The sequence below is a fragment of the Oryctolagus cuniculus genome, chromosome 2 (genome assembly GCF_964237555.1).
Source record: "Oryctolagus cuniculus chromosome 2, mOryCun1.1, whole genome shotgun sequence".
Taxonomy (NCBI): domain Eukaryota; kingdom Metazoa; phylum Chordata; class Mammalia; order Lagomorpha; family Leporidae; genus Oryctolagus; species Oryctolagus cuniculus.
Window position 1 is genome coordinate 117,105,280 of NC_091433.1, and position 12,836 is coordinate 117,118,115.

At 44.9% G+C, this 12,836-nt stretch overlaps 1 protein-coding gene across 2 annotated transcripts in view; it reads left to right on the top strand.

Moving 5' to 3' along the window:
- Nucleotides 1–12,836, top strand: part of GGCX (gamma-glutamyl carboxylase) — a 36,142-nt gene that overhangs the window by 16,342 nt on the left and 6,964 nt on the right. The gene's annotated exons all lie outside the window — the stretch shown is intronic.

Here is a 12,836-nt window from a genome sequence, read left to right on the forward strand (position 1 = left end):
GTGCTTTGACTTCTAAGACCAATAATCTCTCTTCTGCTTCACCAATTCTGTTTTTAAGGATCTCCACTACATTTTTTGGTCTGTTAAATTCTTCATTTCATTTTGATTCCTCTTTAAGATCTCAATTTCATGGGAGAAGTTTTCTTTCATGTCCTGCATGGATTTCAGTAGTTTGTACATTTGCTTTTGATTACTTCTATGTAATCTTTTTTTTTTTTTTTTTTTTTTTTTTATAGGCAGAATGGACAGTGAGAGAGAGAGAGACAGAGAGAAAGGTCTTCCTTTGCCGTTGGTTCACCCTCCAGTGGCCACTGCGGCCGGTGTGCTGCGGCCAGCGCACCGCACTGATCCGAAGCCAGGAGCCAGGTGCTTCTCCTGGTCTCCCATGGGGTGCAGGGCCCAAGCACTTGGGGCATCCTCCACTGCACTCCCTGGCCACAGCAGAGAGCTGGCCTGGAAGAGAGGCAACCGGGACAGAATCCAGTGCCCCGACCAGGACTAGAACCCGGTGTGCCGGCGCCGCAAGGCGGAGGATTAGCCTATTGAGCCACGGCGCCGGCCATTTCTGTGTAATCTTATGATCAATTTTTGAGGTCCATTTCTTGCATTTCTTCTCTCTCTTCATCTTACAATCTAGTATTGAAGTATCTTGTTCTTTTGAGAGCATCATATTGTCTTTTTTATTCTTGTTTCTGCGATTGGTGTGTTTGTTGTTTGGCATTTGTGGAGATACCCATTGGTTTCTTCCTTTTTTTTTTTTTTTTTCCTGTGGTGGCTTTTATCTTTTTATGTCTCTGTAGATACATAGAATGTTTGCTTTTGGTGAATCTCTAGAGGTTTGTAGTAGGTGTGGCCAGAGAGCTTTGTTCAGTTCTTGAGTGCCTAAGGTGACACACCCAGGTTTGGCGTGGTAAATCTCTCTCTCTCTTTTTTTTTTAATCAGAAGGGAGGTGTATTCTGCTCAGCTGAGCTCTTTTCAGTGAAGACCAGTGGCTGAGCGCTAGCCCCAGTGGGTATAATATTAGTCCGCGCTGTCCCAAGGACCACACAAAGGATCTGTGCAGTCCTCAGTGTAAGTTCAGGTTCCCCTGCAGTGTCTCTCACCAGGTAACCAGGAACCCTCGAGCTTGTGGAGTCTCCCACTACAACTGCTCAAAATCCCAGCCACATCGTGAGTCCTCCCACACACCCTGTTTTTTTCACAGTCCTGGTTCAGAAGCTTCACACAGTCACAAGCTCCCAGCCCCCTGTTATTTCTCCCAACCAGAGTCTGGAGTCTCCGCTTGGCGGGTTGCTGGGCACAGACACGAGCTGGCACAGCTGTTAACGTATGTCCAAAATGGAGCCTGTTCTATCGGCTTGTCACAGTACACCTTTGTAAAGTGATCAGAGAGAAATGTGTCCATCCCGTCTTTTTTTTTTTTCTGCTTTGGTTTGACTGGTACACGTTCTCCCACGGGGCTCCAAGCCTGTTTCCCTCTAGGCTCTTACTGCCACTTTTTTGCCAGGGGTTTGGGCTGCTGCAGTATGGTCTTCCCTCACTTTCCAACACTGGTATATAGGCTCTCGGCTGTTGGAGTCCTGAATGGTGGACACCCATGCCCTCCACGTAGGTCCACCATGTCCCTCTAGTTTCGGTAAGAGTTTCCTCTGCCATTTTTTCCCTAACTTTTCCCTGAGATTATACTCTCTCCACTTTTGTTTTTTAAATTTTTATTTGTTTATTTGAAAGGCATAGTTACAGAGAGGCAGAGAGAGAGAGAGAGGTCTTCCATCCACTGGTTCACTCCCCAGATGGCTCTAAAACTGGAGCTGCATGGATCTGAAGCCAGGAGCTTCTGGGTCTCTCACATGCGTACAGGGGCCCAAGGACTTAAGCTATCTTCTACTGCTTTCCCAGGCCATAGCAGAGAGCTAGATCGGAAGTGGAGCAGCTGGGACTCAAACTGGCGCCTATATAGGATGCTGGCACTGCAGGTAGCGTCTTTACCTGCTATGCCACAGCGCCAGCCTCTATCTCCACTTTTTTTTTTTTTTTTTTTTGACAGGCAGAGTGGTAGTGAGAGAGAGACAGAGAGAAAGGTCTTCCTTTTGCCGTTGGTTCACCCTCCAGTGGCCGCCGTGGCCAGCGTGCTGCGGCCGGCGCATTGCGCTGATCCGATGGCAGGAGCCAGGTACTTATCCTGGTCTCCCATGGGGTGCAGGGCCCAAGGACTTGGGCCATCCTCCGCTGCCTTCCCAGGCCACAGCAGAGAGCTGGCCTGGAAGAGGGGCAACTGGGACAGAATCTGGCGCCCCTACCGGGACTAGAACCCGGTGTGCTGGCGCCTCAAGGCAGAGGATTAGCCTAGTGAGCTGCGGCGCCAGCCTCCACTTTTTTTTTTTTAAACTGTCTTTTCCTGGGCTAGAGCAGTAAGCTCCTTCCCTACAGTGCCATCTTGGAACCTCCCACATAATTTCTTTATCCAGTCTTCAGTTGATGGGCGTTTGGGTTGAATCCACATCTTAGCTATTGTGAATTGAGCTACAGTAAACGTGGGGGTACAGATTATTCTTTCATATGCTGATTTCATTTCCTATGGGTAAATTCCCAGGAGTGAGATGGCTGGGTCATATGGTAGGTCTATATTCAGATTTCTGAGGTATTTCCATACCATCCTCCATAGTGGCTGTACCAGTTTACATTCCCAAAAGCAATGGATTAGGGTCCGTTTTCCCCCACATGCTTGCCAGTATTTCTTGTTTTGATTTCTCTGAAATCAAAGCCATTCTAACGGGTGTGAGGTGAAACCTCATTGTGGTTTTGATTTGCATTTCCCTGACAGCTAGTGATCCTGAGCATTTTTTCATGTGTCTGCTGGCCATTTAGATTTCCTGTTTTGAAAAATGCCTGTTTGAAGGCCAGCACCGTGGCTCATTAGGCTAATCCTCCGCCTAGCGGCGCCGGCACACCGGGTTCTATTCCTGGTCGGGGCACCAGATTCTGTCCCGGTTGCCCCTCTTCCAGGCCAGCTCTCTGCTGTGGCCTGGGAGTGCAGTGGAGGATGGCCCAGGTCCTTGGGCCCTGCCCCCACATGGGAGACCAGGAGAGGCACCTGGCTCCTGGCTTTGGATCAGCGCGATGCGCCGGCTGCAGCACGCCAGCCTTGGTGGCCATTGGAGGGTGAACCAACGGCAAAAAGGAAGACCTCTCTGTCTCTCTCTCTCTCACTGTCCACTCTGCCTGTCAAAAAAAAAAAAAACAAACAAACAAACAAAACACTAGAATTAAAAAAAAAAGAAAAAGAAAAATGCCTGTTTGTGTCCTTTGCCCATTTAATAACTGGGTAGTTTGTTGTTGTTGAGTTTCTTGAGTTCTTTATATATTCTGGTAATCTTTTATCAGTTTGCAAAGTTTGCAAATAATTTCTCCCATTCTATCCATTGCCTCTTCACTTTGCTGAGTGATTCTTTTGCAGTGCAGAAGCTTGACAGTTTCATGTGATCCCATTTGTCAATTTTGGCTTTTATTGCTTGTACCTCTGGTGCCTTTTCCAAGAAGTCTTTGCCTTTGTCAATGTCTTTCAGGGTTTCCCTAATGTTCTCTAATAATTTGATGGTATCAGGTCATAGATTTAGATCTTTAATCCATTTTTAAAAAATATTTATTTTATTTATTTGAAAGAGTTACAGAGAGAGGCAGAGACAGAGAAGTCCACCATCTACTGGCCCACTCCCCAGATGGCCACAATGGCCAGAGCTGCACCAATCCCAAGCCAGGAGCTTCTTCTGTGTCTCCCACATGGGTGCAGGGGCTCAAGGACCTGGGCCATCCTCTGCTGCTCTCCCAGGCCACAGTAGAGAGCTGGATTGAAAGAGGAGCAGCCAGGACCAGAACTGGCATCCATATGGATGCTGGTGCCTCAGGCCAGGGCTTTAACCAGCTGCACCACAGTGCCAGCCCCTTTTAATTCATAGTGAGTGGATTTATGTGTAAGGTGTAAGGTAAGGTTCTTGCTTCATACTTTTACATGTGGAGATCCAGTTTTCCTTGCGCTATTTGTTGAACAGACTGTCCTTGCTCTAGAGATTAATTTTAGCTCCTTTGTCAAAGATAAATTGGCTGTAGATGCATGGATTGATTTCTGGTGTTTCTATTCTGTTCCATTGGTCTATCCATCTGTTTTTGTACAAGTACCAGTCTGTTTTGATTCTAACTGCCCTGTAGTCTTTTTTTTTTTTTTTTTTTTTTTTTTAATTGTTAGGCAGAGTTAGAGAGAAAGGTCTTCCTTCCATTGGTTCACCCCCCCAAATGGCTGCTACAGCTGGCGCACTGCACCGATTGGAAGCCAGGAGCCAGGTGCTTCCTCCTGGTCTCCCATGTGGTGCATGGGCCCAAGCACTTAAGCCATCCTCCACTGCCTTCCCGGGCCACAGCAGAGAACTGGACTGGAAGAGGAGCAACCGGGACTAGAATCCGGCACCCATATGGGATGTCGGCACCGCAGGCAGAGGATTAACCAAGTGAGCCACAGCGCCGGCCCTGTAGTATGTCCTAAAATCTGGTATTGTGATGCCTCCAGCTTTGTTTTTGTTGTATAAGATTGTTTTAGCTGTTCAGCGTCTCCTGTGTTTCTGTATGAATTTCAGAGTCATTTTTTCATCTGAGAATGCCCTTGGTATTTTGATTGGTATTGCACTACATCTGTAAATTGCTTTTGGTAGTACAGACATTTTGATGTTATTGATTCTTCCAATCCATTTACATGGAAGATTTTCCCTTTTTTTGTGTGTTTTCCTTTTCTTTTCTTCAATATTTTATGATTCTCATCATAGAGACATTTGACATCTTTGGTTAAGTTTATTCCAAATTATTTGATTTTTTTGGGGGGGTAGCTATTGTGAATGGGATTGATCTTAGAAGTTCTTTCTCAGCTGTGGCATTGTCTGTGTATACAAAGGCTGTTGATTTTTGTGTATTGATTTTATATCCTACCACTTTACCAAACTCTTCAATGAGTTCTAGTAGTCTCTTAGTAGAGTCTTACGGATCCCCTATGTATAGAATGTCATCTGCAAATAAGGATAGTTTGACTTTCTGTTAGGAAAAGAGTTGCAGATGCTGCTTCCTCACACGGGGCACCAAAATGTTAGGAAAAGAGGCGCAGAATAGAGAGGAGGCAGTGTACGAATTTACAGCCAGACCGAATTTATTCAGAGAAAATAAATCCGTAGAGGTGGGTGACCGACTGCATGTGTGCACATTGATGGAACACGGGGCAGAGGGCCCTGACCCCCAGGGGCCAGGCCTTTTTATATTTTAGGAGGGCTAGGGCTGGGGCTCGGGCTAGGAGGCGGCAGGCAGAGGGGAATTCCTAGAACTGGTCTTTCAGTTGGCGTGGGGAGTGGTATGAAGGTGATAGGGTGTGAGACCCAATGGAGATTCAAGGGCAAGGAATACGTTCCAATGTTTATCTTTCTTTGGGGCAATGAGCAAGAATGGCTGAGGTTTATGTCTGTTCCATCAAAGCAGACTCTGAGTACAGATAAGGAGAAGGGGCACCGATTTCTCTCTGGCTACTACCTGCTAATATGGGGCATAGACGTGGAACCAGGAGTCTCTACTCGAGATCGGATTGATTGAAGAAGACGAGCAGAGGAGTTTTTTTGTTTTTTGTTTGTTTGTTTGTTTGTTTGTTTTTAAAGAAGATTTCTATTTAATGAATACAAATTTCATATGTACAGCTTTTAGGAATATAGTGGTTCTAACCCCGTTCCTGCCCTCCCACCCTCAACGAGCAATCTTTTGCTGCTGTTACGAGATGACTTGAGATATAGCAATTATTCGTTCCTGCAATAATGTTTGGAATAAGTTAATTATACATGGCAGAAATAGGAGCCCTATGATTATGAGGACAAAAGGGAGATTGCCCACGGTGGAAAAGATGGCCAAAATGAGACAGAGTTACCTTGTGCGTAGCTCTTGTTAGCATGTCAGCCTGAGAGAGGTGGGTGAAGTCAGTCTACCAGTCCTCTCCTGGGAGTGATCCATGGGCCTGGGAAGTGGGGAGTGGGGGTGGCCTGATATTAGAATTAGGGTTAGAAGTTTGACAGATGTTACATGTCTGAGATATGTTATACAGAGTTTCTCTTATGGCAGGAGTTAGGTGTACATGTGATCTCAGGAAGTGAAGAAGAGAGTTTGAGTTTGAATGATAGAATGGAGGTTTTTTAGAAAGGCTGCTTGGGGAGAAGAAGGGAGTATTAGTTTTTCATCTAGAAACCACCATGAATCCTTTCTAGATGCCCCTTGTTGTTAGAACTGAGAGTTCTAGGTCTGAATATACAGGAGCTAATTTAAAGAGAAAAGAAGGGATCGCCTCCCCATGAGCCGCTGCATTAGCTGTCAGATCAGCCTTGTTGTTAGCTTCAGCTAGGTATTGTTTACCTTTCCGGTGGCCTTTGCAGTGAATAATAGCAGCTTTTGTTGGCAGCTGGGCAGCTCCTGGCCCAGTGTCTGGTATTGCCACACTTAATACAGGTTCCAGGAGGGCTAGAGCCTTTAACAAAGGTGGGCTTCGAGTTGGAGCAGGCCTTGGCCCAATGCCAACATTGCCACATTAATAACAGGGCCCCTGAGCAGTGGGACTTAGCTGGCAATTGGGGTCTTGGTGAATTACAGAGGCAAGCCTTTGAGACTTCAGTTTTCTATTTATTTCCTTCTGAGTTCTTTTTTCTTCATCTCTATTGTTAAAAACATGAAAAGCCACTTCTATGAGTTCTGGGGGGTCTGCGGACCATCTTGTAATTTTTGCAGTTTGTAATGGATATCTAGAGTTGACTGGGACATAAAGTGGAAATTTAAATACAGTCATCCCTCTGGGGAATTGGGATCGGTGTTAGTATACTTTATCATTGCTTCTCTAAGACATGATATAAATAGAGCAGGATTTTTATGGGGTTCCTGAGTGACCTCTCTGATCTTCTCATAATTAACCTGTTTATGGCTGTTCTTATCCACAGCCACCAGCAGGCACTGGCCCCCACGCAAGCTTTTTAAGAGGCAGGCCAAAGGGAGTTGGGTGAGATCCAAGAAATTTTGGAACCCATGGATTAGGCAAAATATAGCCTGAGGGAAGGGCGTCCTTTTCACAGGGCATCCCCTGGAAAATGATAACCCCAACTGAGAACCGAAGTTCTGAGTCCTCCTAAGAGGAGAGAGTGAGAAATCCCAGAGTCCCAGTTCTAAGCCAGGGAAACTGACCAAACACCCTGAGCCCTGTGATGGGGGGAAAGAACCGTCATGAGCAGCGCCCCAGTGCACTTGAGGTGACAAAGGCCTCTCTCACCAGTCCGATGGGTCGAGAATGAGATCCAGTCTTGGGTGCAGCGAGGAGATCCAGCAAAGGGCTCTGGCTGTACATTCGTTGGGAAATGAGAAGCGCAAGGAGGAGGAAAAACGTGTTTGGAGAGATGTCTCTCAGGGCTGCTTGGGTCAGAAGAAAAAGAAGGAGACTGTAGGAACAAGAAGGTAAGGGGTGGGCAGAGACAGTAAAAAGTGGTAGGAGTTCAGAATAAAGAGTTCAGAGGAAGGGTGGGGGATCACAGCTCTTACCCAGAGAATGCAGGGAGCGGCTGGTGTGGGCAAGATGCTGGTTCCTCACTCCCCTCTTCACACAGGGCACCATAAATGCTAGGGAAAGAGTTGCAGATTGGTGCCTCCTCACACGGGGCACCAAAATGTTAGAAAAAGAGGTGCAGAATAGAGAGGAGGCAGTGTACGAATTTATAGCCAGACCGAATTTATGCAGAGGAAATAAATTTGTACAGGTGGATGACCAACTGCCCACGTGCGCATTGATGGAACACTTGGCAGAAGGCCTGGACCTCAGGGGCAGGGTCTTTTTATATTTTAGGAGGGTGGGGGTAAGGGGCAGCAGGCAGAGGGGAATTCCAGGTGGCCGTTGCGAATGGGGTATGAAGGCATTAGAGTGTGAGACCCAGTTGAGATTCAAGGGCAAGGAATACATCCTAAAGTTTATCTATCTGTTGGGCAGTGAGCAAGAATGGCTGAAGCTGACATCTTTGTTCCATCACTTCATCCTTCCCAATTTGTATTCCTTTGCTTTCTCCCCTTTCCCCTTTTCCCTTTCCCCTTTCCCCTTTTTCCCCTTTTCCCCTTTTTCCCTTTCCCTTTCCCTTTCTTTCTAATGGCTCTGGCTAAAACTTCCAGACTATATTGAAGAGCAGTGATGAGAGTGGGCATCCTTGTCTGGTTCTGAATCTCAGTGGGAATGTTTCCAACTTTACCCTGTTCAATAGGACGTTGGCCATGGATTTCTTATAAATTGCCTTTTGTTGAGGGTGGTTCCTTTTACACCCAATTTGCTGAGTTTTCATCATGAAAAGGTGCTTTATTTTATCAAATGCTTTCTCTGATCTATTGAGGTAATCATGGTTTTTATTCTTCATTTTGCTAATGTGATGTATCACATTGATTTGTGAAATATCGAACCATCCCTGCATACCAGGGATAAATTCCTCTTGATCTGAGTGAATGATCATTCTGATGTGTTGTTGGATTCAATTACTTAATATTTTGTTGAGGATTTTTGTGTCTGTGTTCATTTGGGAACTTGGTCTGTAGTTCTCTTCATCTGTTGTATCTTTTTCATATTTAGGAATTAAGGTGATTCTGGCTTCATAGAATTTGGGAGGATTCCCTTCCTTTCAGTTGTTTTGAATAGCTTGAGAAGAATTGGAGTTAGTTCTTTGAATGTCTCATAGAATTTAGCAGTGAATCCATCTGGTCCTGGGCTTTTCTTTGTTGGGAGAGCTTCATTACTGATTCTCTTCCTATCTTGATTATTGGTCTGTGTAGGTTTTCTATGTCTTCATGGCTCAATTTAGGTAGGTTGTGTATGTCCAGAAATCTGTCCATTTCTTCTGGGTTTCCAAGTTAGTTGGCATACAGCTCTTTGTAGTAATTTCTGATGATTCTTTTTGTTTCTGTGGTGTCTGTTTGTTACTTTTCCTTTTTCATCTCTAATTTTGTTAATTTGGGTCTTCTCTCCTTTTTTGGTTAGTTGGACCAATGGTGTGTCAATTTTCTTTATTTTTGTCAAAACACCAGTTCTTTGTTTTGCTTATCTTTTGTATTGTTTTTGTTTGTTTCTTTCAATTTTGTTGATTTCTTCCCTAATTTTAGTTAGTTATTTTCTCTACTAGTTTTGGATTTGGTTTGCTATTGTTTTTCTAGGTCCTTGAGATGCATTGATAGTTTATTTATTTGGTGCATTTCCAATTTCTCGATGTGTAGGCACCAATTGCCAAAAATTTTCCTCTTAACACTGCTTTTGCTGTATTCCATAAGTTTTAATTCATTGTATTATCATCTTCATTTGTTTCCAGAAACATTTTGATTTCTTCTATGACCCACTGTTCATTCAGGACCATGTTGTTCAGTCTCCATGTGTTTGCCTATGCTCTAGAGATTCCTGAATTGTTAATTTCCAGCTTCATTCTGCTGTGTTCCAAGAAAATGCATGGTACGATTTTGATTTTTTTGAAGTTGCTGAGACTTGCTTTATGGCCCAGTATGTGGTCCAACCTAGAGAAACTTCCATGCCCTGGAGAGAAGAATATGTGTTCCGTGACTACAGGATGGAAAGTTCTATAGATATCTGTTAATTCCATTGGTCTATAATGTCGATTAAATATTGTTTCCTCGCTGATTTCCTGTCTGATTGATCTGTCCATTGCTGAAAGTAAGGTGTTGAAGTCCCCCATTATCCTTGTATTGGAGTCTATGTCTCCCTTTAAATCCCTTAAGCTTTCTTTTCAATAGCCAGGTACCCTGTAATTAGGTGCATATACGTTTATAATAATCATACCTTCCTGTTGAATTGATCCCTTAGTCATTGCATAGTGCCCTTCTTTGTCTCTTTTAACAGTTATTGTGTTAAAGTCTATTTTGTCTGATATTAAGATGGCTACACCAGCTCTTTTTTGGTTTCTGCTGGCCTGGGAGATCTTTTTCCATCCTTTCACTTTCAGTCTGCATGTGTCTTTGTTGGTGAGCTGTGTTTCTTGTAGGCAGCAAATACATGGGTTTTGTTTTTCAATCCATTCAGCCAGTCTGTGTCTTTTAAATGGAGAGTTGAGGCCATTAACATTCAAGGTGACTATTAATAAGTAACGACTTTGCCCTGCCATTTTTGTGTAAATATTCCTATTGTTTACTTTGAATTTCCTTTGTACTTTTACTGGGAGATTTTCTGCCCTCTCCTTCTTCCTGTCCATCCGCCCATCCATCTGTCTGTCCGTCCTTCCTTCCTTTCTTTTTTAAAGATTCATTTATTTATTTGAAAGAGGTAACACAGAGGAGGAGAAGGAGAGAGAGAGAGGGGTCTTTCCTCGCTGATTCATTCCTCAGTTGGCCACAATGGCCAGAGCTTCACTGATCTGAGGCCAGGAGCCAGGAGCTTCTTCTGGGTCTCTTGTGGAGGTGCAGGGACCCAAGGACTTTGGTCACCGTCTGCTGCTTTTCCAGGCCATGGCAGAGAGCTGGATTGGAAGTAGAGCACCCAGGACTTGAACCATGCCCATATTATGGTTCATTGCAGGCAGCGCCTTTACCCACTATGCCACAGTGCCAGCCCCTTCACCTTCTTTTGTAGTGATGGCCCTGTTTCTGTGTTTCTGTATGTTGCACATCCTTAAGCATCTTTTGTAAAGCTGGACAAGTAGTGAGAAATTCTTTCAATTCTGTTTGTTATGGAAGGTCTTTATTTCACCGTCATTCATAATTGAGAGCTTTGCAGGGTACAGTATTCTGGGTTGACAATTTTTTTCTCTTAAGACTTGGACTATATCTCGCTATTCTCTCTTAACCTGTAGCATTTCTGATGAGAAATATGCTGTGTGTTTAATTGGAGATCTCTGAAAGTAATCTGGCCTTGCTCTCATGCACATTTTAGAACCTTTTTATGTTTCACTGTGGAGAGTTTGACTACAATGGGTCATGGTGAAGATCTTGCTGGGTGGTGTCTGTTAGGAGAACTGTTAGGAGTTCTGTATGCTTCCTGGACTTAGCTGTCCCTTTCTTTCTCCAAATTTGGGAAGTTTTCTTTAATTATTTCACTGAAGGGGCCTTCTAATTCATTCTTTGTTTCCATGTCTTTAGGAACTCTTAAGACCTGCATGTTGGGTCGTTTGATAGTATCCTATAGATCTCCAATGGTGCTTTTTAATTTTCTGATTTCTTCGTTTTGGGTCTGACTGTAAAATTTCCAGAGATTTGTTTTCTTTTTCTTTTTTTTCTTTTTTCTTTTTTTTTTTTTGACAGGCAGAGTGGACAGTGAAAGAGAGACAGAGAGAAAGGTCTTCCTTTTCCCGTTGGTTTACCCCCACAATGGCCGCTGTGGCCGGCGCACCGCGCTGATCAGAAGCCAGGAGCCAGGTGCTTCTCCTGGTCTCCCCTGTGGGTGCAGGGCCCAAGCACTTGGGCCATCCTCCACTGCACTCCCGGGCCACAGCAGAGAGCTGGACTGGAAGAGGTGCAACCGGGACAGAATCTGGCGCCCTGACTGGGACTAGAACCTGGGGTGCCGGCGCCGCAGGCGGAGGATTAACCTAGTGAGCCATGGTGCCGGCCAGAGATTTGTCTTCTAATTGGGATATTCTTTCTTTTGCTTCACCAAGTCTGTTGTTAAGGCTTTCCACTGCATTCTTTATTTGTTCTGTTGAATTCTTCATTTCCAGTATTTCATTTTGATTTCTATCTATTTTTTTTAAAGATTTATTTATTTATTTGAAAGGCAGTTATAGAGAGGCAGAGAGAGAGGGAGAGGTCTTCCATCCACTGGTTCACTCCCCAGATGGCTGCAACAGCTGGACCTGAGTCTATCCAAAGCCAGGAGCTTCTTCCAGGTCTCCCACATGGGTGCAGAGATCCAAGAACTTGGGCTTCTTCCACTGCTTTTCCAGGGCATAGCAGAGAGCTGGATCAGAAGTGGAGTAGCCAGGACTAGAACCAGTGCCCATGTGGGATGCTAGCTCCACAGATGGAGGATAAACTTATTGTACCACAATGCTGGCGCCAAGAATTCACCTTTAAAATTTTTTTTTAAAGTGAAAACCAGAGACAGTGAGGGAGCTCCCGTCCCTTGGTTCACTCCTCAAATCTCCAGTGGCCAGTGCTGGGCCAGGCCAAAGTCAAGAACTAGGAATTCAAGTTTTCCACATGGGTAGCAGGGAACCAACTACTTGAGCCATCATCTGCTGCCTCCCACAGTGCACATTAGCAGGAAGTTGGAACCAGGAACAGAGCCGGAATTTGAACTCGGGCATTCTTACATAGGGTATGGGTATCCCAAGTGGCATCTTAACCACTATGCTAAACACCTGCCCCAACTTTCTACCTTTAAAGTTTTGTCCTACTTGTTCCCTTTCTGAGGAGCCTGCCCTCACCACTCCTCATATTTCATCCTGGAGACCTGGCCTTGTTCAGTACAGAAGGTATGTTGAAAAATGGATGCCTTGGGACTGGCGCTGTGGTGCAGCAGGTTAAAGCCCTGGCCTAAAGCACCAGCATCCCATATGGGCACCAGTTCGAAACCCGGCTGCTCCACTTTTTTTTTTTTTTTTCTTTTTAAAGACTATTTATTTATTTGACAGGCAGAGTTACAGACAGTGAGAGAGAGAGACAGAGAGAAAGGTCTTCCTTCTGTCGGTTCACTTCCCAAATGGCCGCCACGGCTGGAGCTGCGCTGATCCGAAGCCAGGAGCCAGGTGCTTCTTCCTGGTCTCCCATGTGGATGCAGAGGCCCAAGCACTTGGGCCATCCTCCACTGCTT